General features: G+C 43.1%; 1 long non-coding RNA gene across 1 annotated transcript in view; it reads right to left on the bottom strand.

The window, feature by feature from the left end:
- LOC148149731 (uncharacterized) overlaps positions 1-24,542 on the bottom strand; it is a 47,993-nt gene extending 23,451 nt beyond the window's left edge. Inside the window, exon 1 of the long non-coding RNA XR_015757339.1 lies at positions 24,432-24,542. This is a non-coding gene — a long non-coding RNA (uncharacterized LOC148149731). The remainder of the gene's footprint in view (positions 1-24,431) is intronic.
- Between the last annotated feature and the right edge of the window lie 581 nt (positions 24,543-25,123).

Genomic DNA, 25,123 nt, shown 5'->3' with positions numbered 1-25,123 from the left:
TGCTGGCCAACCAGTAATGTTCACATCCCATGAATGGATCATTCTAAAAGTAAAGGTGAACTGACTCCTTTCTTTAATCAGGATTATCTCCTTTCTAAGAACATATTGGAAAAGTGTTTTTATTAGTCTTGTGAAGATAACGGGTAAATGTACATTTACCCCATTTTGCTAGAGCGGCGAGGAGAGAAAGAGAGGTGAAACGAGAGCTGCCGGGAAGGGTGAGTTTTCCCGCATTAAAAGGGACTTACCTCTGGAGACGTGCCTCCATTTGCCGAGAGGTACAAGGGAGGAGCGAAGGACTTCTGGTGTGTGTTTGCGTTACCAGAAACATTACTCGGGTATTGTCTCCCACCCATCCTACTCCTCTAACCAAAAGAAAAAGGACCTGTGTGCCAGATTGGTAAGGTAACAAGTTTTTTTTTATTCCTTATTTTTTCAACAGTCTCTTTGGGAATTTAGAGTAGTGGGAATGGAGGTTAGGGCAGTTGAATGTTTCTCCTGCAGAACATGGGAGATAAGGGTCACCACTAGTGTTCCTGCTGACTACATCTGCGGGAAGTGCACCCAACTCCAGCTCCTCGAAAACCGCGTTAGGGAACTGGAGCTGGATCAGGATGAACTTCGGATCATTCGGGAGGCAGAGGGCGTTATTGAGAGGAGTTTCAGGGAGGTAGTCACTCCTAAGGTACAAGAGAAAGGCAACTGGGTTACAATCATGGACGGAAAGGGAACCGGCAGGCAGTGCAGGGATTCCCTGTGGCCATTCCCCTCAACAATAAGTATACTGTTTTGGATACTGTTGGGGGGGACAACTTACCAGGGGAAAGCAGTGGGGCACAGGACTCTGGCAGAGAGTCTGTTCCTGCTGCTCAGAAGGAAAAGGGGAAGAGGAGCAGAGCAGTAGTCATTGGGGACTCCATAGTTAGGGGGACAGATAGGAGGTTCTGTGGGGATGAGAGAGATTCACGGTTGGTGTGTTGCCTCCCAGGTGCCAGGGTCCGTGATGTCTCTGATCGTGCTTTTGGGATCCTTAAGCAGGAGGGGGAGAAGCCCCAAGTCGTAGTCCACATAGGCACCAACGACATAGGTAGGAAGAGAGATGGGGATTTAAGGCAGAAATTCAGGGAGCTAGGATGGAAGCTTAGAGCGAGGACGAAGAGAGTTGTTGTCTCTGGTTTGTTGCCTATGCCACGTGCTAGTGAGACAAGAGACAGGGCGAGAGAGGAGTTGAACACATGGCTACAGGGATGGTGCAGGAGGGAGGGTTTTGGATTCTTGGATAATTGGGGCTCTTTTTGGGGTAGGTGGGACCTCTACAAGCAGGATGGTCTTCATCTGAACCAGAGGGGTACCAATATCCTGGGGGTGGAGATTCGCTCAGGCTATTGGGGTGGGTTTAAACTAATCCAGCAGGGAGACGGACACCAAAGTTGTAGTTCGAGTAAAGAAAAGGTTGAGAGTAGGGAGGTCCAAAATCAAGTTTCAGGGATGCAAGATGGCACCGGCAAGCAAGAAGTTGGTTTGAAGTGTGTCTACTTCAACGCCAGGACCATCCGGAATAAGGTGGGTGAACTTACAGCATGGGTTGGTACCTGGGACTTTGATGTTGTGACCATTTCGGAGACATGGTTAGAGCAGGGACAGGAATGGTTGTTTCAGGTTCCAGGATTTAGATGTTTCAGTTAGAACAGAGAAGATGATAAAAGAAGGGGCGATGTGGCATTGTTGGTCAAGGACAGTATTACAATTGCAGAAAGGATGTTTGGGGACTCGTCAACTGCGGTAGTATGGGCTGAAGTTAGAAACAGGAAAGGAGAGGTCACCCTGTTGGGAGTTTTCTATTGGCCTCCGAATAGTTCCAGAGATGTAGAGGAAAGGATAGCAAAGATGATTCTTGATAGGAGTGAGAGAGACAGGGCAGTTGTCATGGGGGACTTCAACTTTCCAAATATTGACTGGGAATACTATAGTATGAATACTATAGTTGGGTCAGTTTTTATCCAGTGTGTGCAGGAGGGCTTCCTGACACAGTATGTGGACAGGCCAACAAGGGGCGAGGCCGCATTAGATTTGGTACTGGGTAATGAGCCCAGCCAGGTGTTAGACTTGGAAGTAAGTGAGCATTTTGGTGATAGCGATCACAATTCTGTTATGTTTACTTTAGTGATAGAAAGGGATAGGTATTTATCACTGGGCAAGAGTTACAGCTGGGGGAAAGGCAATTACGATGCGATTAGACAAGATTTAGGAAGCATAGGATGAGGAAGGAAACTGCAGGGGATGGGCACATTAGAAATGTGGAGCCTATTCAAGGAAAAGCTACTGTGTGTCCTCGTTAAGTATGTACCTGTCAGGCAGGGAGGAAGCTGTAGAACGCGGGAGCCGTGTTTTACAAAGGAAGTGGAATCTCTGGTCAAGAGGAAGAAGAAGGCTTATGTTAGGATGAGATGTGAAGGCTCAGTTAGGGCACTTGAGGGTTACAAGGTAGCTATGAAAGACCTAAAGAGAGAGCTCAGAAGAGCCAGGAGGAGACATGAGAATTTGTTGGTGGATAGGATCAGGGTAAACCCTAAGGCTTTCTATAGGTATTTAAGGAATAAAAGAATGACAAGAGTAAGATTAGGGCCAATCAAGGATAGTAGTGGGAAGTTGTGTGTGGAGTCAGAGGTGATAGGGGAAGCACTAAATGAATATTTTTCAACAGTTTTCACTCTAGAAAATGACAATATTGTCAAGGAGATTACTGAGATACAGGCTACTAGACTAGGTGTGATTGAGGTTCACAAGGAAGAGGTATTAGAATTCCTGCAGAGTGTGAAAATAGTTAAGTCCCCTGGGCTGGATGGGATTTATCCTAGGATCCTCTGGGAAGCCAGGGAGGAGATTGCCGAGCCTTTGGCTTTGATCTTTAAATAGTCATTGTCTACAGGAATAGTGCCGGAAGACTGGAGGATAGCAAATGTGGTTCCCCTGTTCAAGAAGGGGAGTACAGACAGTCCTGGTAATTATAGACCAGTGAGCCTTACTTCAGTTGTTGGTAAAGTGTTGGAAAAGGTTATAAGAGATAGGATTTATAATCATCTAGAAAATAATAATTTGATTAGGGATAGTCAGCATGGTTTTGTGAAGGGTAGGTCGTGCCTCACAAACCTTATTGAGTTCTTTGAGAAGGTGGCCAAACAGGTAGGTGAGAGTAAACCGGTTGATGTGGTGTATATGGATTTCAGCAAGGCATTCGATAAGGTTCCCCACAGTAGGCTATTGTACAAAATGTGGAGGAATGGGATTGTGGGAGATATAGCAGTTTGGATCAGTAATTGGCTTGCTGAAAGAAGACTGAGGGTGGTGGTTGATGGGAAATGTTCATCCTGGAGTCCAGTTACCAGTGGTGTACTGCAAGGGTCGGTGTTGGGTCCACTGCTGTTCGTCATTTTTATAAATTACCTGGATGAAGGTGTAGAAGGGTGGGTTAGTAAATTTGCAGACAACACTAAGGTTGTTGGAGTTGTGGATAGTGATGAAGGATATTGTAGGTTACAGAGAGACATAGATAAGCTGCAGAGCTGGGCTGAGAGGAGGCGAATGGAGTTTAATGCAGACAAGTGTGAGGTGATTCACTTTGGCTGGAGTAACCGAAATGCAAAGTACTGGGCTAATGGTAAGATTCTTGGTAGAGTAGATGAGCAGAGAGATCTCGGTGTCCAGGTACACAGATCCTTGAAAGTTGCCACCCAGGTTGACAGCGTTGTTAAGAAGGCATACAGTGTTTTACCTTTTATTAATAGAGGGATCGAGTTCCGGAACCATAACGTTAGGCTACAGCTGTACAAAACTCTGGTGCGGCCACACTTGGAGTATTGTGTACAGTTCTGGTCACCGCGTTATAAGAAGGATGTGGAAGCTTTGGAAAGGGTGCAGAGGAGATTTACTCGGGTGTTGCCTGGTATGGAGGGAAGGTCTTACGAGGAAAGGCTGAGGGACTTGAGGCTGTTTTCGTTAGAGAGAAGAAGGTTCAGAGGTGATTTAATAGAGTCATATAAGATAATCAGAGGGTTAAATAGGGCGGACAGGGAGAGCCTTTTTCCAAGAATGGTGATGGTGAGCACGAGGGGGCATAGCTTTAAATTGAGGGGTGATAGATATAGGACAGATGTCAGATGTAGTTTCTTTACTCAGAGAGTAGTAAGGGTATGGAATGCTTTGCCTGCAACGGTAGTAGATTCGCCAACTTTAAGTACATTTAAGTCGTCATTGGACATGCATATGGACGTACATGGAATAGTGTAGGTTAGATGGGCTTCAGATTGGTACGACAGATCGGCGCAACATCGAGGGCCGAAGGGCCTGTACTGCGCTGTAATGTTCTATGTTCCATGTTCTATGTACATGTTTAAAGGTATCCTTTCAATGTCAGATTTATATCAAGCCATTTTGACTATTTTAAATCTATGGGTATAAATGATTCAAAAACAAACTGATAGATATTTGATGGATAACGTATCTTGACAACTTTATATTAACATCTCGTCCAATCAGTCATGCTAATCAGACAGGAACAATACCAGATAGCTTCCTCAGCCCTATTCCACTCTATGATAGAATCATTTCTAACCGGATTGTGGCCCGAACTCCACTTGCCAGCTTGCACACCCAGACACTATTGTCCACCTTGTGGACTGAAAAATATTTAACTCAGCCTTACGTACATTAAATGATAAGCCTATACACCCTTTTTGCTTAAAGAATTCCAAAGATTGATGCCCCTTGAGAGAGGAAATTCCTTCTAATCTCCAAAATTGGTCACCTCTTATTCCGAAACTACATTTCTAGCTCTAGACTCTCCAAGAGGAGAAAATGTCTTACCCTATTGACCTTGGCAGTATTGGCATATTAATCATGTGACTGGAATAGTGTTCCACAGGCTAATGTTTTGAGGGGCATGGGTTCAAGCCCCACCATGGCCAATGGTGGAATTTAAATAGATATTAATTCACAAATCTGGAGTTGAAAGTTAGCTTTGTGATAGTATCATGAATATACCAACAATTATTATAAAAAGCGATTGTTAGAAATATTTATGGAGTCGGGAAAAATGGAACTGTTTTTAGATATTACAAATGCGGGAGGAAGGTTAGAAAGGGGGGGTTTTGATATGGGATAGCATTACTGCTGTACTTAGGGAGGATATTCCTGGCAATACATCCAGGGAAGTTATTTGGGTGGAGCTGAGAAATAAGAAAGAAATGATCCCCTTATTGGGATTGTATATAGACTCCCTAATAGTCAATGGGAAATTGAGAAACAAACTTGTAAGGAGATCTCAGCTATATATAAGAATAATAGGGTGGTTATGGTAGGGGAATTTAACTTTCCAAACATAGACTGGGACTGCCATTGTGTTAAGGTTTTAGATGGACAGGAATTTAAGAGTGCACAAGAAAATTTTCTGTTTCAGTATGTGGATGTATCTACTAGAGAAGGTACAAAATCTGACCTACTCTTGGGAAATAAGACAGGGCAAATGACTGAGGTGTCAGTTGGGGAGAACTTTGGGGCCAGCGACCATAGTTCTATTAGTTTTAAAATAGTGATGGAAAAGGATAGACCAGAACTAAAAGTTGAAGTTTTAAATTGGAGGAAGGCTGATTTTGATGGTATTAGGCAAGAACTTTCAAAGGAAAGTGAGGACTGCAGGTGCTGAAGATCAGAGTTGAGAGTGTGGTTCTGGAAAAGCACAGCTGGCAGGTTAGGCAGCATCCGAAGAGAACGACAATCGACATTTCGGGCAAAAGCCCTTCATCAGGAATGAGGCTTGTGAGTCAAGGGAGTGGGGAGATAAATGGGAGGGGGGTGGGGCTGGGGACAAGGTAGCTGAGAGTGTGATAGGTAGATGGAGGGGAGGTAATGGTGATAGATCTGAGAGGAGGGTGGAGCGGATAGGTGTGAAGGAAGGTGGACAAGTCAGAGGGCGGTGCCATGTTGGAAAGTTGAATCTGGGATAAAGTGGAGGGAGGGGAAATGAAGAAACTGGTGAAATTCACATTGATGCCATGTGGTTGGATGGTCCAAAGGCGGAAGATGAGGCGTTCTTCCTCCAGGTGTCGGGTGGTTAGGGTGTGGCAATGGAGGAGGCAAAGTACCGGCATGTCCTTGGCAGAGTAAGAGGGGAAGTTGAAGTGTTCATCCACAGGACGGTAGGGTTGATTGTTATGGGTGTCTTGGAGATGTTCTCTGAAGTGTTCTGCAAATAGTCATCCTGTCTCCCCACTGTAGACGAGACTGCATCGGGAGCAACAGATACAGTAAATGACATGTGTGGAAGTGCAGGTAAAACTCTGATGGATGTGGAAGGTTCCCTTGGGGCCTTGGACGGACATGGGGTGGGGGAGGTGTGGGCACAGTTTTGCCATTCCTGTGGTGGCAGGAAAGGTGCTGGGAGGGGATGGTGGGTTGGTAGAGGTGGGGGGGGGGGGGGGGGGGGGGGGATACGGGTGTGGATCTGATGAGGAAGTTGCAGAGGAATGGTCTTTACGGAATGCTGATAGGGGTGATAAGGGAAATATACCTCTGGTGGTGGGGTCTGTTTGTAGGTGGCACAAATGGCAGAGGATGATGCAACATATCCAGACATTGGTGGGGTGGAAGGTGAGGACCTGGGGATTCTGTCCTTGTTGCCGTTGGAGGGTTGGGGTTCAAGGGCAGAGGTGCGGGAAGTAGATGAGATACACTGGAGGGCATCATTGACCACATGAGTGGGGAAATTGTGGTTTTTGAAGAAGGAGGCAATCTGATGTGTTCTGTGGTGGAACTGGTCCTCCAGGGAGCAGGTGTTGCAGAGGTGGAGGAATTGGGAATAAGGGATGGCATTTTTACAGAAGGCAGAGCGGGAAGAGGTGTAGTCCAGATAGCTGTGGGTGAGTCTGTAGAAGACGTCCATGTTAAGTCAGTCTCCATTGCTGGAGATGGAGTGGTCCAGGAAGGGGCAGAGGTGTCCAAGGTGGTTCAGGTGAACATAAGCTCAGGGTGGAATGTGTTGGTGAAGCTGAAGAATTGTTCAACCTCCTTGTGGGAGCACAAGGTGGTGCTGATATAGTCATCAATGTAGCAGACAAAAAGGTAGGGAATGGTGCCGATGCAATTGCAGAAGATGGACAGTTTCACACAACCTACAAAGAGACAGGCAGAGCTGGGGCTCATGTGGGTGCCCTGACTACCTCTTTCATCTGGAGGAAGTGAGAGCAATCAAAGGAGAAATTAGCTGATTGGGGGCAGATGTTCGCAGGTAAAGGGATGGCTGGAAAATGGGATGCCTTCAGAAATGAGATAATGAGAGTCTAGACACAGTATTTTCCTGTTAGAGTGAAAGGAAAGGCTGTTAGGTTTAGGAAATGTTGGATAATGAGAGAAATTGAGGGTTTGGTTCAGAAAAGGAGGGAAGCATTTACTTAAGAGAGAAATCAGGAGGGTAAAAAGGGGACATCAGATAGCTTTGGCAAATACAGTTAAGGAGAATCCAAAGGGTTATTACAAATACATTAAGAATAAAAGGGTAACCAGGGTGGGAATAGGGCTCCACAAGACGGCCTTTGCGTTGAGCCGCAGGAGGTGAGGGAGATACTAAACAAGTATTTTGCATCAGTGTTTACTGTGGAGAAGGACGTGGAAGATGTAGAATCAAGCGAAATAGATGGTGACATCGTGAAAAATATCCATTTTACAGAAGATGAGATGCTGGATGTCTTGAAAAACAAAAATGGATAAATCCCCAGGACCTGATCAGGTGTACCCGAGAACTCTGTGGAAGTTGGGGAAGTGATTGCCGAGATGTTTGTATCATCGATAGTCACAGGTGAGGGGCCAGAAGACTGGAGGTTGGCTAACATGGTGTCACTATTTAAGAAAGGTGATAAGGAAAAGCCAGATAACTCTCTACCAGTGAGCCTGATATCGGTGATGGGCAAGTTGTTGGAGGGAATCCTGAGGGACAGGATGTACATGTATTTGGAAAGGCAAAGACTGATTTGGTTTACTCAGCATGGCTTTGTGCGTGAGAAATCATGTCTCACGAATTTGATTGAGTTTTTTGAAGAAGTAATAAAGATAATTGATGAGGGTAGAGCAGTGTTTGTAATCTATATTGACTTCAGTAAGGTGTTTGACAAAGTTCCTCATGCTAGATTAGTTAGCAAGGTTAGATGTCATGGAATATGGGGAGAACTAGCCATTTGGATACAGAACTGGCTTGAAGGTAGAAGACAGAGGGTGGTGGTGGAGGGTTACTTTTCAGACTGGATGGCTATGACCAGTGAGGTACCACAAGGATCGGTGCTGGGTCCACTACTTTTCGTCATTTATGTAAATGATGTGGATGTGAACATTGGAGGTATAGTTAGTAAGTTTGCAGATGACCCAAAATTGGAGATGCAGTGGACAGCGAAGAAGATTACTTCAGAGTACAACAGGATCTTGATCAGATAGGCCAATGGGCTGAGGAGTGGCAGATGAGTTTAATTTAGATAATGGAGAGGTGCTGCATATCAAAGTAGGATTTATGCACTTAATGGTAAAATCCTGGGAAGTGATGCTGAACAAAGTGACGTTGGAGTGCAGGTTCATATTTCCTTGAAAGTAGAGTCACAGGTAGATAGGATAGTGAAGAAGGTGTTTGGTATTTTTTACTTTATTGGTCAGTGCATTGAGTATAGAAATTGGAGGTCATGTTGCGGCTTTACAGGACATTGGTTATGCCACTTTTGGAATATTGTGTGCAATTCTGGTCTCCTTCCTATTGGAGGATGTTGTGAAACTCAAAACAGATCAGAAACGATTTACAAGGATTTTACCAGTGTTGGATGGTTTGAGCATCAAAAGCTGATGGGTGATCTCATAGAGGTTTATAAAATCATGAGGGGCATGGATAGGATAAATAGACAAGCTCTTTTCCCTGGGGTGGGGAGTCCAGAACAAGAGGGCATAGATTTGAGGTGAGAGGGGAAAGATATAAAAGGGACCTAAGGGGCAACTTTTTCACGCAGAGGTTGGTGTGTGTATGGAATGAGCTGCCAGAGGAAGTAGTAGAGGCTGGTGCAATTACAGTATTTAAAAGGCATCTAGATGGGTGTATGAATAGGAAGGGTTTAGAGGAATATGGGCCAAGTGCTGGCATAATGGATTAGATTAGGTGAGGATATCTGGATCACATGAACAAGTTCATCTGAGGGGTCTGTTTCTGTGCTGTACATCTCTATGACTATGACTATACTGGAGTGAAGAGACATTTATCCGACAGTTTCTTGGAAGAAATCAAAAATCAAGTCTGTGCGTTATTTGTTGTAAGTCAATTATTTATACAAAATCAAGTAATTTTGGGAAAGACACAATCCAGGGATTTTTTCAAAGAGGGATAAGAGATTGCTTTTATGGCCTTAATGTTTTGACAGACAAACCTGAACAGAAATCCTTGGATCCGTGCTGAAGGCTGCCTTACAATAGCCTCCAAAGTAAAGGTGTGTTTCAGTGGTATCTCGATGTGAGTGTTGCGGAGAGACTTGAAAGAAGCAGTGTTATCCCCTTCTCTTTAATTCGTTCAGCAGGGGAGAAATCCTTTAAGCAAAACCAGCTGAAAAGCTTTCTCAGTGAAGTTGTTTGTGAAAAATCTGATAAAATTTCAATTAGCAGGACTCTTAACTGTTCTCCATCTGAATCTGAAATCTGGTCAGAAGATTTTCTATCACTTAGCAACTGTCAGCAATTGGATCTCACTGACAAGAAAGTCAAACTGTTTTGTTGTCTGAATTCATACCCTGAAGGGATGTTGTTCTTACTTTTTTGCCTTTAATTTTCAAACCAGTATTTTCTCTGCAGAGGTACATTGTTTTATCTGGTCTGTGAGAGAGAGAGAGTGTGTATGAGAGAGAGAGAGAAAGATTTAAGGAATATATGTTAGAATTTACTCACCCTTTCATGATGTGTACAACAGTGAGAAAGTTGGGAGAATGTGGCAAGAACAAAAAATGAGATTCACGACATTAAGAAAAAAATCTGATTTTCTCCCTAAGTTTTCAGCAGTTGGATGAGCATCTTGCTATTAAGCAGCAAGGACTGTACAGGGGTCATCAACATTTCATTATTAGCAATGTTACCTTGTATATGTACTGTTCATGATTCTCCCAGGTACCAGTGGGATATTATATGGCACCAATTGCCTATTTGGAGGTCATAGAGTCATAAAGCCATAGAGATGTACAGCATGGAAACAGATCCTTCAGTCCAACCCATCCATGCCGACCAGATATCCCAACCCAATCTAGTCCCACATGTCAGCACCCGGCCCATATCCCTCCAAACCCTTCCTATTCATATACCTTTTTAAATGTTGCAATTGTACCAGCCTCCACCACTTCCTCTGGCAGCTCATTCCATACATGTACCACATTCTCTGTGAAAGTGTTGCCCCCAAGGTCTCTTTTATATCTTTCCCCTCTCACCCTAAACCTACACCCTCTAGTTCTGGACTCCCTGACCCCAGGGTAAAGACTTTGCCTATTTACCCTATCCATGCCCCATAATTTTGCAAACCTCTATAAGGTCACCCCTCAGCCTCTGATGTTCCAGGGAAAACAGCCCCAGCCTGTTCAGCCTCTCCCTATAGCTCAAATCCTCCAACCTTGGCAACACCCTTGTAAATCTTTTCTGAACCCTTTCAAGGTTAACAACATCTTTCCGATAGGAAGGAGACCAGAATTGCACGCAATATTCCAATAGTGGCCTAACCAATGTCCTGTACAGCCGCAACATGACCTCCCAACTCTTGTACTCAATCCTCTGACCAATAAAAGAAAGCATACCAAATGCCTTCTTCACTATCCTATCTACCTGCAACTCCACTTTCAAGGAGCTATGAACCTGCACTCCAAGGTCTCTTTGTTCAGCAACACTCCCTCGGACCTTACCATTAAGTGTATAAGTCCTGCTATGATTTGCTTTCCCAAAATGCAGCACCTCGCATTTATCTGAATTAAACTCCATCTGCTACTTCTCAGCCCATTGGCCCATCTGATCAAGATCCTGTTGTAATCTGAGGTAACCTTCGCTGTCCGCTACACCTCCAATTTTAGTGTCATCTGCAAACTTACTAACTATACCTCTTATGCTCACATCCAAATCATTTATATAAATGACAAAAAGTAGAGCACCCAACACTGATTTTTTTTGGGCACTCCACTGGTCACAGGCCTCCAGTCTGAAAAACAACCCTCTGTCTTCTACCTTTGAGTCAGTTCTATATCCAAATGGCTAGTTCTCCCTGTATTCCATGAGATCTAACCTTGCTAACCAGTCTGCCATGGGGAACCTTGTCGAACGCCTTACTGAAGTCAATAAAGATCGCATCTACTGTTCTGCCCACATCAATCCTCTTTGTTACTTCTTCAAAAGACACAATCAAGTTTGTGAGACATGATTTTCCACGCACAAAACCATGTTGACTATCCCTAATCAGTCCTTGCCTTTCCAAATACATGTATATTCTGTCCCTCAGTTTGAAATGTTAGCTGGTGGATGCACCTTGTTCATGTCTTTCCCAGACATCAACGTTGCCTATCATTCCCAACATCACATGGCACACTCTTTATGGCCAGCAAGCACTTTCACCCTCCAACCACAGAGGGCAACGTCCGTAAAACAGCTGCATCACCACATCATCATGGCTAAGCTCTGACTACTGCAGACCACACTTCAACACTTCATCCTTGCATTTTACTGATCATTGACACCTTCCATTACAATGCTCCTGCCAGGTTGCTTTCTATTCAGGGAAACACACCCATCTCATACTTCTGCACAGGTTGCATCTCAGGGCTTTTTGCTTGCTGCCTTAGAATACACATTCTTTATGCTTACATGCATGATCACAGCATCTTTACTTTGTCATACCTCTTAGCACATTGTAGCTTCATTCAGAACTATTCACATCTTTGTTTTGCCTTGCCTTTTAGTATTGACAGAAAATCAGGCAGTCATGCCTTCTCGGCCTGAACAGTTAAAGGGTCTAAACATGTCCAAAGATAGGAAAGTTCTATGCCAATGTTACACCTACAGAATGTGCCAACAGTTTCTACAGCTAACACGCTCCTTGTTCTTCAAATTAATTATCATTTCTGAAAACCTATGGGGAATAGACCTTAGTCGAATAATGGGGGACTATGTTCAGTCAGGGCGTGCCACCACACTCAGTCAAGGCCCTATCTAATCGAGTCCAGGCATTTGCCTATAGTCAGTCAAGCATTTAGTGTGATTAGAGTCTGCTGGTCTGTGTCCTTCCAGTCCAGGGATTTGTTCACAGTCAGTGCTGCAGATCAAGTCTGACAAGGCCACAGGGTACAGGTAGGTCAGTCATAGAGCTGTAGAGGCATTAGTCAGGGGTCTAGTCCGTGCTCAGTCAGGGCTGTCCTCACAAGGCAGTCTAGGGTTGAGTAGGACAGTGAGAAGGCATTGATCATGGCTGGGGATTTGTGCTGTAGATATGAAGGGTCAGTCCATGAGGAAAATAGGAAACTCGAGCGTAGAACATAGAACATAGAACAATACAGCACAGAACAGGCCCTTCGGCCCACGATGTTGTGCCGAACATTTGTACTAGCTTAAGCACCCATCCATATACCTATCCAATTGCTGCTTAAAGGTCACCAATGACTCTGACTCTGCCACTCCCACAGGCAGCACATTCCATGCCCCCACCACTCTCTTGGGTAAAGAACCTACCCCTGACATCCCCCCTATACCTTCCACCCTTCACCTTAAATTTATGTCCCCTTGTAACACTCTGTTGTACCCGGGGAAAATGTCTCTGACTGTCTACTCTGTCTATTCCCCTGATCATCTCATAAACCTCTATCAAGTCACCCCTCATCCTTCGCCATTCCAACGAGAAAATGCCTAGCACTCTCAATCTATCCTCGTACGACCTATTCTCCATTCCAGGCAACATCCTGGTAAATCTCCTCTGCATCCTCTCCAAAGCTTCCACATCTTTCCTAAAACGAGGCGACCAGAACTGCACACAGTACTCCAAATGTGGCCTTACCAAGGTCCTATACACCTGCAACATCACCTCACGACTCTTGGATTCAATCCCTCTGCTAACGAACGCTGATACACCATCGTCCTTCTTACAAGCTCTATCCACCTGAGTGGCAACTTTCAAAGGTCTATGAACATAGACCCCAAGATCCCTCTGCTCCTGCACCTTACTAAGAACCCTACCGTTAACCCTGTATTCCGCATTCTTATTTGTCCTTCCAAAATGGACAACCTCACACTTGACAGGGTTGAACTCCATCTGCCACTCCTCAGCCCAGCTCTGCATCATATCTAAGTCCCTCTGCAGCCGACAACAGCCCTCCTCACTATCCACAACTCCACCAATCTTCGTATAGTCTGCAAATTTACTGACCCACCCTTTGACTCCCTCTTCAAGTCATTAATAAAAATTACAAACAGCAGAGGACCCAGAACTGATCCCTGTGGAACTCCACTTGTAACTGGGCTCCAGGCTGAATATTTACCATCTACCACCACTCTCTGACTTCGACCAGTTAGCCAGTTCTCTATCCAACTGGCCAAATTTCCCACTATCCCATGCCTCCCGACTTTTCGCATAAGCCTACCATGGGGAACCTTATCAAATGCCTTACTAAAATCCATGTACACTACATCCACTGCTCTACCCTTATCCACATGTTTGGTCACCTCCTCAAAGAATTCAATAAGATTTGTAAGGCAAGACCTACCCCTCACAAATCCGTGCTAGCTGTCCCTAATCAAGCAGTGTCTTTGCAGATACTCATAAATCCTATCCCTCAGTACCCTTTCCAATACTTTGCCTACCACCGAAGTAAGACTAACTGGCCTGTAATTCCCGGGGTTATCCCTATTCCCTTTTTTGAACAGGGGCACAACATTCGCCAAACTCCAGTCCCCTGGCACCACCCCTATTGACAGTGAAGACGAAAAGATCATTGCCAACGGTTCTGCAATTTCCTCTCTTGCTTCCCACATAATCCTAGGATATATCCCGTCAGGCCCGGGGGACTTGTCTATCCTCAAGTTTTTCAAAATGCCCAACACATCTTCCTTTCTAACAAGTATCTCCTCTAGCTTACCAGTCCGTTTCATACTCTCCTCTTCAACAATACTGTCCCTCTCATTTGTAAATACTGAAGAAAAGTACTCATTCAAGACCTCTCCTATCTCTTCCGACTCAATACACAGTCTCCCACTACTGTCCTTGATCGGACCTACCCTCGTTCTCGTCATTCTCATGTTTCTCACATACGCATAATAGGCCTTGGGGTTATCCTTGATCCTACCCGCCAAAGATTTTTCATGCCCTCTCTTAGCTCTCCTAATCCCTTTCTTCAGCTCCCTCCTGGCTATCTTGTATCCCTCCAACGCTCTGTCTGAACCTTGTTTCCTCAACCTTATGTAAGCCTCCTTCTTCCTCCTTACAAGACATTCAATCTCCCTCGTCAACCAAGGTTCCCTCACACGACCATCTCTTTCCTGCCTGACAGGTACATACATATCAAGGACACGTCGTATCTGTTCCTTGAAAAAATTCACATTTCACCGACATCCTTCCCTGACAGCCTGTGCTCCCAATTTATGCTCCTCAGATCCTGTCTTGCAGCATCGTGTTTACCCTTCCCCCAATTGTAAAACCTGCCCTGTTGCACGCACCTGTCTCTCTCCATAACCAAGGTGAAAGTCACAGAATTGTGGTCACCATCACCAAAATGCTCACCCACTAACAAGCCCATCACTTGTCCCGGTTCATTACCAAGTACCAAATGCAATATGGCCTCCCCTCTGGTCAGACAATCTACATACTGAGTTAGAAGCCAAAATGATAGGTTATGGGATGGAGGTGGAGGAGGAGATGGTTGTAGAATGTGTTTTACAAGTTACTGTTAACCTGGTTTCAGTGCTAATGGATTGCAGTGTGAGGTATGGTAATGTGGTGGTGCCAGGCATTGAGAAGGATAGTAGGGAATATTGATCATTGCTTGAATGTGAACATGGAGAGCCTTGAAATTGAGGTGTTGACAAAGGGTATACGAGGTTGACTTGGAGGGGGAGTTCTTCCACCAAATCTCAACTGCGCAACAATGGGAAAAGAAGCAACTATCATAATGACAGAGTGTGGAATAGTGGAATCCCCTCCTGCCTGGAACTGAGTAGGTGCCTGGTCTCTGGCAGTCCTGAGTGGCAATGGCATGGAGCATTTCTTCCTCAGCCAGTTACGGAGAGGTGGCAGTCAAGTGTCCACTAGATTGTACTCCCAAGTCTAATTTAGATAAAATACCCACAAAAGTGAACAGTCTCTGAGCTGGTCAGACTACAAGGGAAAACTCTGCTCAAAGTTCGAGGAGAAACTGATGGGTGAAGGCCTGGCCTCTTTGGGGCAGAGCTGTGTAGGTCCCAGTGGTGCCTGCAAAAGATACAAACGCTTAAACACATGGAATAACAGGTTCAAGAACAGCTTTTACTCTTAGACTTTCGAAGGAACCTTTCAAATTTCAAATCTAATGTTGATCTTGCTTTTTGTGCACCTTCTTTGTAGCTGTAACTTTGTATTCCTCGCTTTGTTCAATCACCCTGTGATCTTTGAATGTTATGATCTGCCTATACTGCATGCAAAACAAAACTTTTCACTGTATCTAGTTATTTGCGACAATAATAAATCAAATCAAATCAAAAGAAGAAAGGCCCCACTTACATAATAGGGGTCGACGTTATGATATGTTAAGAACCCAAACACTGTAGTGGTCATAGGAAAGTAGCACACTACAATGAAGTGTACTTGGTTGCCTTGAATATGTCTTGGTATCCCCACATATACGGTCTCGGTCATATACACTAAGTCAATGGTCATCTTGTTTAGGGTGAAAAGGTATATGTCAGCAACTCTGCCAATGCCCTTCATGACCCATTCTGAGATAATTTCTCCTGCAATGCAACAAAGGAAGTGATTTAGTGAGATGCAAGTGGCTAGAAATACCATTAGTCGTGGTACAGGAGTAGACCAGGTGGTGAGGTGACCAGAGTGTGAGTAGCAAGGGAATAAGGAAATGTAAAAAGCAGGGAGTGGTTTAAGATGGTGAGGTGTGTGAAGGCAATCACTGATATACTGCATACAATAGTGAGTGTGGTAACCATTTGTCTTGGTGGGTGGTGTGTGCAGTGGCAGAGTTAGAGGGGGTGCGAGATAGTGGAGAGAAAATAGGACCATCAAGGACCACCAGGATCTTCCAGTCCCTCTCAGTGAACCAGGGTGCTGACTTCCAAAACCAAAGCATTGTGGTCAACTACAAACTGCCTCACAAACCACTCAGCTATATCAAATTGTGATAGAATGGATTACAATGATTCCAGAAGATGGCACATTGCCGCCATTTCTAGGGCAATTAATGATGGGCAACAAAGGTTAACACTGTCAGTGGTGCACACGCTGCATGAGAAAATAAATACAGCTTCTCAAAATCTTCTATGTATCAATAAGATTGCTTTTCATTCTTCTAAACTGTAACAAGTGTAGACTCAAACTGTTTTTTTTTAAACTAAGCAACTGTCAGAACTTCATTCTTGAACTTGATCCGAAACATTAACTCTGATTTTTCTCCGTATATGCTGCCAGACCGGCTGAGCTTTTCCAACAATCTCTATTTTTGTCTTTGATTTACAGCAGTGCTTTCGGTTTTTAATTTAATATTTTTAAACTATTTCTCCTAGGATAACTTCCTGAACCCCAAAATCAACCTCATGAACCTTTTTTGAGCTGATTCCAACCCTGTATTCATTTATCAGATGATGGGATTGCTAGCTAGGTAGCATTTATTGCCCAGAGGGCAGTTAAGAGTCAGCCACATTGCTGTGGGTCTGGCATCACATGTAGGCCAGACAAGGATGGCAGATTTCTTCCCTTAAATGGAATCAGTAAACCAGATGGTTTTTCACAACAATTGATTAATAATCATCATTAAACTCTTAATTCCAGTTTTTATTTAATTCAAAGTCTACCACAACAGGATTTAAACCTGGTCCCCCAGGGCATTACCTGGCTGTCTGGATTAACAGTCCAACAATAATACCACTTGACCATCATCTCTCCAATGTCACAGGGCTATCAAGAAAAGAAAATGAACTAAATTTGCAGATTGTTAAAGGCTACAATTGTTCATGAGAAGAAAAACTCACATGTCCTCTGCAATTGGTCAGCTAAGATGAGAAAAAAGTATTTTTGACTGTTTAATGTTACTCATCAGTCATTCAACAATATGTTCAATTTATTACAAACAATGTGGATATTCTAATCACCAAGCTGATGAATAAACACTCCAATGTATTTTGCAAAAGAATAGTTGACTGAAAACTGACAATTATACAAAACTAGAATTTGTGCTTTCATCAGCTTGAGGTTCCTGCCCCAGTTTAAATTCCTCAGAGACAAAAATGAAATATCATCATCTGCAGGTAGATTAATTCCTAGCACATTACTATCTAACCTTTTTTATTAAAAAGCTTACAAAAGACAAATCTTATAAATACAGTTTTGGTATTGGTTCACAATCCACCTCAGATTGCAATGATCAAAGTCATTATTATTAGGTTGGCGATGAAGAATGGATATTGTCTGGTTAATCATGATCAATAACCATAAGTTCATTGCCTTTCCTTCTCAAACTCCCTCCCTCTCTACTTTTGCCTCACACTTCAACCTCCCCTCCGCCCCATCACAATCTCTTCCCTCTTATCTTTTCATTCCCAAATCAATCTCTCTCCTTCTTTCGCATCCACCCTCTTCCTTTCCCTCACTCTTTCCCATTCTCCCTTTATCATTAACTTTCTTTCTCCTCCCTCCTGCTCTCTCTCTCTCTTAGCAAGCCATCTTCTCTTTATCTCCCTCTCTCCCTCCTCCCATCCCTAGCTCCCATTCTGCTTCCCAAATCTGCCCTCCTACCCTATCAGCCACCCTCTCTCACTCACACTATCTTTCTTGGCATACTTTATCTCTATCCCTATTTCCCAAATATGCCCAGCCATTACTCCTCCTCTCCCTAGAATGTAAAATTATTCATTTGATTAGCATACTGGCAAAACATTATTTGTTGTTCCTGTCACCACAAAGAAAACAAAATAAAAACAAGAATGACAAATTAGTGTGAAAATGTGATTTACGAAAAGGGATTAAAACAAGTGACAAGAAATATATTTTAAATATTGTTCAAATGGATCTGCTTTTAATGAGTAACAATAATACATAATTTTGACTGTAGCTTTTAAAGCAATTACAAATGGGCGATTAAGGACTGTAACTTTCAACGCCATTTCCATTGCAATACTTCATCTCGAATCCATTTTAGAGAGTTTGGCTAATTCCATGAGAAAACGATACTGCACATTTTGATGATCAGGTCTCTCTGGTCTGAGGAATCATGCTGGAGACAAGTTTCATGTCATTAGGCCCTTCATTAAGATCTGGCAAAATTCCTTGGGTTTACGAGCATTTCTTCTGAAGGAATTTCTTTTATACCGTGCACTGGTGATTCTGGTCTGACAATATTTTCAGTCGTTTTTTTAATCTCCATCAACTCTGTTAGATTCTGCCTTAAGAGTTTCATTTGAGTTGCTCTAAATGATTCCATTCACTTTTAAATAAAAGAAGGACAACCTTTCAAAAACATTATTGTGGTTCATTTGCTTCCTCTTGTCTGATAACAAATATGCACAATCCCTTGTGCCTAATCTCTAGAATGTCTCTGTAGTCTCCAGGCTTCAAGCCATACATTTATAATCAGGCACCTCTGCTGCCCTGACTCCAACAACCCCTTCAGTGCCATCAGGAAAATCATAGCCAGTGACAGCAATTTACTGTAGCCTTTTTGTTAAATCAGGTTATAATCAGCAGCTCACACAACTGCACATCCCTCTCCCTTGCTACCTACCCCTCTCAATCCCACAATAAAGCAGTAGTTGATGAAAGCAAGCCCTGTTATCATGGCAACCTCCTGGCAGCTTCCTCCACTGGGCTTCAAACTGACTGAACATTGAGGAACAACACGCTCTGTTCTCCTGACTCTGGAGAGGTTTGCTAATGGTAGAGCAGGGTTGCTCAGTTAATATTCTGGACTGCCTGCCACGGTGTGGGCTGAACACCAAATCTATGCAAAGTGCAAACAATGCAGCACTTGAACAGCTAACATGGACTTTGGCTGAAGCTTGTCAGATCCTGTGAAGCTGGGGCTGCCTTCAAGGAGAGGATTTCTCCACTTCTTTAGGAGCCGGCGGTGAAATGATTTCACTGCTTTGTCACTTCAGCGTGATCTAGACAGTTAAATCTGTTTTAGCACAAGCAGAATCCTCCAAGAATGAGCAAAGAAGGAGCATGGTGTCCCATAGAATGGAAGTTAGCCCACGTGCATGTGACGTTAGGTGCAAAGTAATTTCTTCTCTCAATCACATGAGAAATGATTCTGTTGGCTCAATCACCTTTTTAAAAAGCCCCCTCACCAGTGCAAAGAGTGAAATTTAGTAGATTGATGTAATTACCAACACCGGCATCTACAAATCGTAATTAATTGAGAATGTGTTTGCCATGAACTGGTATCAGCTCCTTGATTCTCACTCATCAAACTTGACCATTGTACAGAATTGAAATGTTAATTGCACATTTTAAATTTCATATTGAACTCAGACTGCATTGTTTACACTTTTCATGTTGTTTCTTTGAGCTAACAGCTTGTTCCTCAACCTGTTATGCAGAAGTATGTACTTTTAAACTCCAAAATGGACAAGTGAAGGAAAGGAAGATGGAATGGACATAGCATCTTTCGCAGTGACCTGACATCTCAAAGCCTTTTCGGCCCAATATACTACTTGCCAACCAATCAGCATCCATTTTTCCTGGAGTATAAATTATGATGAGAGTTTTCAAAGTTGACATTCTTGAAGTTGTCCTGATGAGTTTAAGAGGAAAAACTTTGCCAATATGTCTCTCTTTTTAACACCCATGTCATTCTGCATTCTCATCCTTTAATGTTGAATCCAGACCAGTCAGCACCTTGGTGAGATGGTAAGTCATCATGGTCCAGAATTGACTGAATTCCTGCTCTTGCCATAATGTCTCAATTCATTCCTGATGAAGACTTATGCCTGTAATATCGATCCTCCTGCTCCTCAGATGCTGCCTGACCTGATGTGCTTTTCCAGCGCCACTCTCTTTGAATCTGATCTCCAGCACCTGCAGTCCTCACTTTCTTCACAACGTCACCATCAATATAACCTAATCATTTCCCTATGGCTTTGATTACTGGCGTTCAATGCAAAGGAGACTGATTACTGTCTCAGAAGACTCTTGGTTTGAATCTTTTATTATATAAATATGACTTCTAATGTTTCTACTTATTTGCACAATAACTGTTGTAGCACCCTTTGGATATTAAATAGTTTTAAAAAAGCACAACCACCATAGTGTGTCACAGTCACACACATTTTGTCAACATGAAATGTAACTTGCCAAAATTTGAGATCCAAGCAAAATTTCCAACTTGTGGCTAAAAGAAAAAGTTAAGCCGCAGATTCCAAAAGATGTGGAGATGGGGGGGGGGCTCACCAATCATTGTTTTGGTTATGAATAACTTCATGAAAATGCACAGTCACCCATAGAAGCAGCAAACTGACAGGTTTTTCAGAGGTAGTTGGTAAAGTGGATTGAACGATCGAGGACTTAACCAACATTTGTCAAGTTGTCTCCATGGAGATGCTGGTAAACACCATGGAAAGTCTGGTACAACACATTCAGTGCATGCCAGATATGAGCAATGTCCTGGACTACATTATTGTAACCATAGACACTCAACACCAATAACAAGCAGGATGTGGCTGAGGGACTTCAACCTTTCTCTCTCAGGTAGAGCGTGTTGTTAGTACACACCCATAGGGAGGAAGTGCCACTTGCTTAACTTGTAGAAGCTTCCTCTCAAGACATGCTAGAGGGGTGCCTTGCTCCTCTGCGCTTGTGATATCAAAACCTACAAAAGTTCCAGCCAAGAAAATTGGACCTGTACTGGAAAAGGAATATTAATATAATGTTAATAATGATAATATAAGTGATGATAATGTTAAAACTGGTACCTGGGGATGAGTATTACATTAATAATATCATGTTAGGTCCAAAACTAGATGGGATAGATTTAAGATGAGAGGGGAAAGATTTAAACAGGATCAGAGGAGCAACTTTTCACAGTGGGCGTTGGATGAGTTGGGCCAAAGAGCCTTTTTCCATGCTGTATGACTCTATGACCCAATGATACCCCCAGCTATTTTCAGTGAAGGTTGATCAGTCAGATGACAGCCTGCACCAGCCAGCCTTTTAAGGCCATGTTTCTACACTGACTTAGATTTTCAGTTGGCAATGCAGGATATGACAGGCCAATATGGTAGATACAGGGCAAAAAATGGGTGGAGTTGGAGGATTTGGTAAAGGGGGCTGCATGGTGCAATGGATCAGAGAGGCGATTCAGCTCCAAACATGTAATAGTAGTTGGGCCACATTTGTGGCTGTTAGCCATCTCTTGGAGTGGGCACCCCTCTTCACTAGGAATTGACTGCTCCAATGTCAGACATTGGGGCAACCAATATGCCAGTAGTGGAAGACCTTCCATTAGCCCATCATCCTCAGGAATGTGCCCACTGTCCTTAATTGAACAACAAGCTCTCCCCCAACCATTAACTGACTTGAACCTGTAAAACACCAGACTGGAGGAAGGCAATGGCCTAGTGGTATTATTGCTAAACTGCTAAGCCATAAATTCAGCTAATGTTCTGGGGACCTGGGGTTGAATCCTGCCATGCAGATGGTGGAATTAGAATTCAATAATAAAAAAAAAGCTTACGGAGTGGGTGGTTAGCTCACTTGACTGGACAGCTGATATGCAATGCTTAGTAACACCAACATCATGGGTTCAATTTTCACACCAGCTGAGTTAACTGTGAAGGAATCTGCATCTCAAGCTCTCCCCTCATCAGAGATGTGATTCTCCACCAGCAATTGCCTCTCTCATTAGAGAGAGAAGCCCTGTGGTTTTGTAAGACTACAACAATGTTACCTTTAGGCTCTCAGTTGTGCATAATAACACTCCTGGGTCAAAAAATAAAATTTTACAAGACCAGGCTGACGTGTCAAGAACTCTCCCTGTAGGATCAGATCCTGTGGAGAAATCAGCCTGGGTCCAGCCCAAGAATTAAAGTCCTGACTTTAGTCTGTTTCTTTCTCCTACAGCAGATGTTGTCTCGCCTCTGAACTATTTTCACCACTTTGTATTTGTTTGCATTTCAGGTTTTTAGCATTTGTAGCATCTTGTTTTCTGAAACATTGTTATTGCTGCTTATTTACTGCAGCTCCCCTTCCCCCAGCAATATTTATTTTGTGCTGAGCTACTAAATAACACTGGACTTTGCAACCTGCATTTGAATATCCAGTCACTCTTTGGTGTTACACCAAAGATAATATTCTAATAGCTTCACTAAAGAACTCCTCTTCTTTCAGGATCCCCTGTTCCACTGAACTTTTGCAAATTCTTCCTGCACAATCTTTCTGTGCTATTGGATACAATTCTGCTTGCGCAGTAGCAATTCCTTCACACATTGATGCATGGGTGAGACAAAATCACAGAATCTCAGAAGTATTCGTTGCAGGAGGGGGCCATTTGGCCCACCATGTTCAGACTGGCTCTCTGAATGAGCATTTCATTTAGTACCATACACATGATTTTTTTGACTTTAAGCCTGCACATTATTCCCTTTGAAATAACAATCTGTGCAAGATATCTCAATACGTAGTGTGCCTTTCACCACTGACCTTGTGGGTACTGGTACGGGTGGGCAGTGGTATGATTGTTCAATACTTCTTTCCAAAGATCAGAAACTGCTTCAAGGAACAATAAACTGCATTTTGCAGGGAGGACGCAGTTGAAATAAAATTTACTTGCAAACTCTGCAGACATTTGGTGGATGGGAATCTTAATCTCAGATGTACAATTCCCAGTGACTGACTGCTCAACTCCTACCTTAAGGAATTAACCCACTATGTGGAAAATTGTGCAAATTTTAATGATCTGTTATTTTATAAATGCCCCTTTTATCGGTTTACACTGATTTAATTAAGGCAGGTGACTGAAAACAACGTAAAGAAATCATTTTAGTGGCTTTATTGATTGATTTTTGTTTATTTCTGATGGGCTGCTTGGATAAAATAATTAAATGATTTCCTTAATTGGCTTTGTATCGATTGGTGGATTGTGATGAGGAGCTTTTCTTATCAGTTACATTTGAGTGAATAAGCTCAGTCATTAGCAGATAGTAATTACTTGTATCAATCAGATAAATGTGATGGACTCAGCATATTTGGCACTTCAAAATGGGATGTACACTTTTCCATGTGGTGTGAAAGTTGATGTGAACAATTATTTGTACAACAAAAAAGGTTGACCGCTAAATAGTAAATGCATATATTTAATCAAGATCTTAATGGGAGACTTATGCCACATTCAATTTTATATTATAACTCTATTTCACAGTTTGCATCAAATATATTTCAAAAGCCCAACCATGTTTGTCTCCATCAACAGGGATTACAACAGTAAATTGTATTGCACAGCAAAGGCCAAAATTGGTGTAGAAAATGCTAGGTTTTATTGGACACAATGCCATGTAATGTATTGCCCTCTGAGGTTGTTTTCAAACTTAATCTAACAGCAGAGGATGAACCAAAAGGTTTTTCTCTCCGTTTGACAGTTTGAACTTTTTCACGAGGTTGCAATGAATCTACATTTCATTTTTACACCTTTACAGCCTTTCAGTCAAAGTTAAAAATAAAACCTTTCAACATTTGTGTAACTTTCTAGATACCTACCAGTCAGCAACTCAGCTGGACTGGAAGAGGAAGGAGCTTACAGTGATCCCTTAAATAAACCGAGACTGTGTGCTTTAGATTACATTACAGTGTGGAAACAGGCCCTTCGGCCCAACAAGTCCACACCGACCCGCCGAAGCGCAACCCACCCATACCCCTACATTTACCCCTTACCTAACACTATGGGCAATTTAGCATGGCCAATTGACCTGACCTGCACATCTTTGGATTGTGGGAGGAAACCAGAGCACCCAGAGGAAACCCACACAAACACGGGGAGAACGTGCAAACTCCACACAGTCAGTCACCTAAGGCGGGAATTGAACACGAGTCTCTGGCGCTGTGAGGCAGCAGTGCTAACCACTGTGCCTCCGTGCCGCCCACAATGCTGTTGACATTGTCGCACCATCACATTGAAATAGACCTTTCTGCTTTTCTCCCACTGTAACAAAAGACCAACCTCTTCAAATCGAAGGCAGTCCTGTGTCCTTTGTGACGTGGGAGTTTGGATCTCCTTTAAAAAAAATGGATTCAGTTAAAAAAAAGAGGCAAGCGACATGTTTGCCTGCCTGCGATAGCCGCGCCTGTAAGAGGAGAGCAGTACGTTTCCTGTTCAGAAAAGTAGGAAGTGAAGCTTGATGGGTGCAGCTTCACTGCAATCGTTTCATTGAAATCCCTGAAGTGAATAAACAAATGCTGTTATTAACCAGATTCACCAGCTGAATAAATAACCGAGGAAACAGAGGAAGAAAGTTAAAATAAAGGACATGTAAACCAGAACATTCTTTTCTCCCCGAAATACAAGGTCTTTGGAGAATCACTAGCCCAACCCAAGGGAACAGGGGTGCATGACCTATGTTCTTCTCTTCAAGTGTGTTGGCTGTACTTTAAGGACAGTGACATCATTGTTAAATTCAATGCAGGAAATATTCTATTTTACTTTGGTGGAATTTTATGTTGGGCCCCAGTTCATAATCCAGCTTGCTCTGAGAGAATTCATGGCTGACCACCATGTTGGTCAGAGAAATCCTTTATGCTGTGACCAGTACCGACCCTGTTGTAACAACTTTAACAAAAGGGGAGTTTGGGGTTTTAATCTCCATTATGATTTATTCAGTTATTGATTTGTAGTCAAAGGAAGGTTTGTTTCAT

The sequence above is a fragment of the Chiloscyllium plagiosum genome, unplaced genomic scaffold (assembly GCF_037043375.1).
Source record: "Chiloscyllium plagiosum isolate Xiang-an unplaced genomic scaffold, Cpla_swu_hap1 HiC_scaffold_6, whole genome shotgun sequence".
NCBI lineage: Eukaryota > Metazoa > Chordata > Chondrichthyes > Orectolobiformes > Hemiscylliidae > Chiloscyllium > Chiloscyllium plagiosum.
This window is presented reverse-complemented; position numbering and strand designations above follow the sequence as displayed.